A 4,600-nucleotide genomic window follows, 5' to 3' on the forward strand; every position below is an offset into this window, starting at 1 on the left:
TAATGCTTTTTTTTTTTTTTTTTTTTTTTTTAAGTAGGCTCCACCGAGCCTAACATAGAGCTTGAATTCACGATGCTGAGATCAAGGCCTGAGCTAAGACCAAGAGTCAGACACTTGACCAAATGAGCCACCCAGGTGCCTCAAGACTTCTTGATGTTTTATTTCATTTGAGATTTCTTTAGAGTAGAGGTTTCATTTATTAGATGACATTCACACAATTATCATCAAAAATTATTATAAATATGCTATTATACTCTCTTTAAATTTGTGTATATATTTTATAAAAATGTTTGCATTAAATAAAAGGTCAGAAAGGATATAGAAAGTTTAAGACAGCAAAAGATTTAAATTTGAACACTACGGTGTGAGAATAGTAAAATGAGATTATCAGCTATCTTTTAATCTGTTACAACTCATATGACATACTTTCTATGTGAAAATGATCTATTTTTCAAAACTTAAAAAAAATAAAATCCACTGCATTATTTTTTCTATGATACACATAATGTTTCTGGGCATGGACTCTCATGTTACAAGTCAACTGTTCTCTCACTGTATTTCATCCTTAACTGTACAAGAGTTCTTAGTGACTTGAAATAGGTGCTTAATTATGGTCTCAAACATATTTTCATGATTTTACATATAACAATATAAAAGTAATTATGCCACAAACATCAATCTTGAACTTCTGAATTTCGATATATGCTATGGAGGAAAATTATTTTTAGATATAAGATTTCTCAAGACTTGAAAAACTGAGACAATATTAGGATATTCAGATACTGTGAAACAATTATTCTTTTTAAGAACTGCGTATGAGATATCATTAGAATTTCACAGCATTAGATTATCTAATTATCATTAAAATACAATAGCATAAACCAAATATTATTTTTAAGATGTTTTAAAGATGTTTTATAAATGTCATCTTATAATTGATTTCCCTTTTCTAATTTAGACATGTCTATATTTGAAAAGAAGCAGTTCTGCAGGGTGAAGAAGTTCTAGAGATCTAATGTATTGTATGGTGCCTATAATTAACAACACAGCATTGTATACTAGAAATGTGTTGACAGTAAATCTTAGGTACTCTCACCACACACACACACAAACACACACACAGAAAAGGTAATTACGTGAGGAGATGGATAATTATCTTAACCATAGTATTCATTTCACTATATATATGTACATCAAAATACAGTGTTATACATCTTAAATATATATATTTTTTGGTCTGAACACAGAATTTATTTAGCAATATTATATTTTATGTGAATTACTTGAGAGGAATAAGTTAGACACTTTACTCTCAAATTGTTTGGTTCAACTTCACAAAATGTGAGTCACAGAATCTTAAGGAAGGAAACTCCTGAACACCTATTGTTTGTGAATCTCTTTTTTAAACTGAAGTGTAGTTGACATATAATATTAGTTTCAGGAGTACAACATAGTGATTCAACATTTATATACATTACAAAATGATCACCGAGATAAATCTAGCTACCATCTGTCACCATAGTTGTTAGATATTATCAACTACATTTCCTATAAAACTATGGAGCACTTCACAAATTTACATGTCAACCTTGTGTGGGAACCATGCTAACTTTTCTATATCAGTCTAATCTTAGTACATATACTGCCAAGTGAGCACAAGTATATACAACTTTTATTTAGAAAAAAAAAAAAAAGTAAATTACATACACTATTAAGCAAGTATATTTCCGGCCAAGAAGAGGGTCCATCCTCCTATTTTAGTGAGATACCAATGAGGCTCACCACCATGAGAAGGCAGGAATTGGTCTCAGCAAAACTTACATTTGGCTTTTTCTACTCATTACCCATTTTATCCTATGCTTCAGGATCTTATCTAAACCTCTGTAGCAAGAAAGCCTTTGTAATAATCAAAGCACAAACATTTTCTGAAAACCTGCAGTGTACAAGACTGTAACTGTGGTTAACAGCCAAAATCTGCAAGGTGAAAGCCAGAGCCTCAAGGGATTTGGCCTGAGGATTTGGGACAGGTTGGGAGAACTTAGTTGTACTCTGAACACACCCAGATACTGTCCAGTTTGTGTGCTACAAACACCACATGTGTTCCTTAATGATCTCACTGGTAGTTACAGAGATGGGAGTTAATCTTCACACCCACCCTGCAATGACCTGCCTGAAATTGGCCACTTTAGGGATGAATCACACTCTCACTTACCTCAGTCCAATTAAAGAAATATTCACTAGTAAATAATTTGGCAACTACTTCTTTTTCATAAGACATATTTAAACATCAATTTTGGCCAATAGAAAGACAATTATTTGCTGATAGGAGCAAATACTACATTATTTAGCTAAATTGTGTAATTTTAAAACTCTTGCCTAGGTTTAAAAAGTTCCATCTAATTTACAAAAGCAATTAATTTGCTCACAGAGACCGTATTTTTCCTCTTTGTAACATTTATTTTTGTTTGCCCATTTCCTTTATTATCTCTTGTTAGAAAACTGTTTCTAGCATTAATTTGTTTACTCTAAATATGATGGCAAAAATCCATCAGATTTATTGCCCAGACTCCCTGGTGCCCATGAATATGATTCTCAGGATATTAAGGGGAAATCAAGTTTTTGCTGTTTTAGAACTGCCTTGACATTAGCAGTCACCATTTAGAAACTGATGGAAATTAGACAGTATATGGAGTTCTGACATATATCAGTTGACAATTAAGCTCTGAGTCTGATGGTCATTAGTGAAATCACCCTAGCTACCAAATAATACCCGAGGTTACCGCTATCTATATTTATGACAAAAAGAGATTTTTATGTCCTTTTGTAACCACACAATCATTAGGCATAAAATACACAAGCAAGTGCTCCTGAGCTACATTAGCACAAAAAAAAAAAAAAAAAAAAAAAAAAGGGGAAAGCAGAGTATTTAGCCATCTTGCACAGGACATTCTATGAGGATCCATTCAGTGCAGTGGAGGATCCATTTCCATTTTGAACTCCAAAGATAGTGTGAGTCTTCTTACCAAATGGGCTATAAAAATTTCCTTGTTGCTACAGCTCAAGGATGGAGAACTGTAGAGAAATAGAGCATAGCAGTTATTGTAGCATTGCAGAACATGTCTAGCATGATCGGAGGGAGTTTAGGGATACTTTAGAAAGACATTATTTGATATGAACTTGAAATCTCAAATATGTAGGGAAATTAAGGCTTAGGAATAAGAGGCCTTTAAAAAATGAACTCACCAGGAGCATATGTCTCTAAGGTGCTCAGAACCTACTCCACAGCAGATATAAGTGCTCTTACAGAGGAATGAATGAAAGCTGTGAGCAAATATTTGAGTTAGGCATCTAGAATGAATGGGATTTTATCACGTGTGTAAGGGGAAAGAGGCATCCATTCCAGTTAGAGGGATGAGTTGAAGAAAGTCACAACTCAGGATGAGGTGCATAACCCTTCTGGAAACAACACACGAGCTATGTAGAGTGTTTGTGTTTAGAGTCATAGAAAGGATCTGATATAAAACTAGTAAGGCAAGAGAGTTTGGGAAAATCATTTTAAGGGATTAAGTTTTACTCACTGTAAATGGGAAAGTTTCTTTGAACATTTTTGATAGGGACAGTGACATGAGCATATCTAGTCTTTATGCCCTCGTTTAAGACAAAGAGCTCTACTTGGTCTTAGACTATTCCTTGAACCTAGAATGGATGCACAAAAAACTTAATGTTTTTTATTGATTAATTAATATTCACACTGCTAAGTGTGGAATATCTGGAATATGGAATATCAACTGGAAACAAAAAAGGAAACTAGAGGTACCAGAAGTCCTTAGGAGGCCTTGCAACTGTCTGGAGAAGGGAGTTATCCAATGAACCATGACAGGGGACACATGGTTGAGACGTTGGGTATCGGAAGGTGAGGCATTTTATAACTCAGAGGAGCAGGTAGCAGGTGACAAGAAAGCCTTAAGGAGGCAGAGATGTGAGGGTTGTAGAGAGGGGGGCAGGAAACAGAGAAGGAGGGTGTTTCAGTGGGATACCTTGAGTTCAAAGCACCTTTTAGATCTTCATGTGGAAACATCCAATGTGGGGCTGGCACTTAGGAGAAGTTGGACAAAGATGTTAGATCCGAAGCCAAAATGTTTGCCTGAATTTCAAATGTGTGACTTGATATCAAGAATTGCATTTCAGGGGCGCCCAGGTGGCTTAGTCGGTTAAGCGTCCGACTTTCACCCAGGTCATGATCTCGCGGTTCGTGGGTTCGAGCCCCGCGTNCCAGCATTTTATATCTACTTTCCACTATCAGGTTTTAAGCATCTATTTATTTATTTATCCTGTAAATATAACTGAGCTCCTACAATATGTCAGGTATAGTTTTGAGTGTGAGGATGCAGCAAACGTGAGAGAGACAATGTTCTTGTCTTGTTCTTATTTTCCCTTGGAAGATAACCCAAGACCAAATAAAGTAATAAATATATAATAAAATTTCAAGTAGGATAAGTGTATTGAAGAAAAATAAAGCAAGGAGGAAGAAAAAGAAGTATTCTTTAAACTAAATATTTATAGTCTACAGTTGAGATCGAAACCAAGGACTACTGAATGA

At 34.8% G+C, this 4,600-nt stretch overlaps 1 non-coding gene across 1 annotated transcript; it reads right to left on the reverse strand.

Annotated features, from left to right (window-relative positions):
• Positions 1–1,552: 1,552 nt before the first annotated feature.
• Positions 1,553–1,657, reverse strand: LOC144234112 (U6 spliceosomal RNA). The gene has a single exon (XR_013335867.1). It is a non-coding gene; the product is annotated as a U6 spliceosomal RNA (small nuclear RNA).
• Positions 1,658–4,600: the final 2,943 nt, after the last annotated feature.

This window comes from Crocuta crocuta, unplaced genomic scaffold, assembly GCF_008692635.1.
Source record: "Crocuta crocuta isolate KB4526 unplaced genomic scaffold, BGI_CrCroc_1.0 scaffold518, whole genome shotgun sequence".
Taxonomy (NCBI): Eukaryota; Metazoa; Chordata; class Mammalia; order Carnivora; family Hyaenidae; genus Crocuta; species Crocuta crocuta.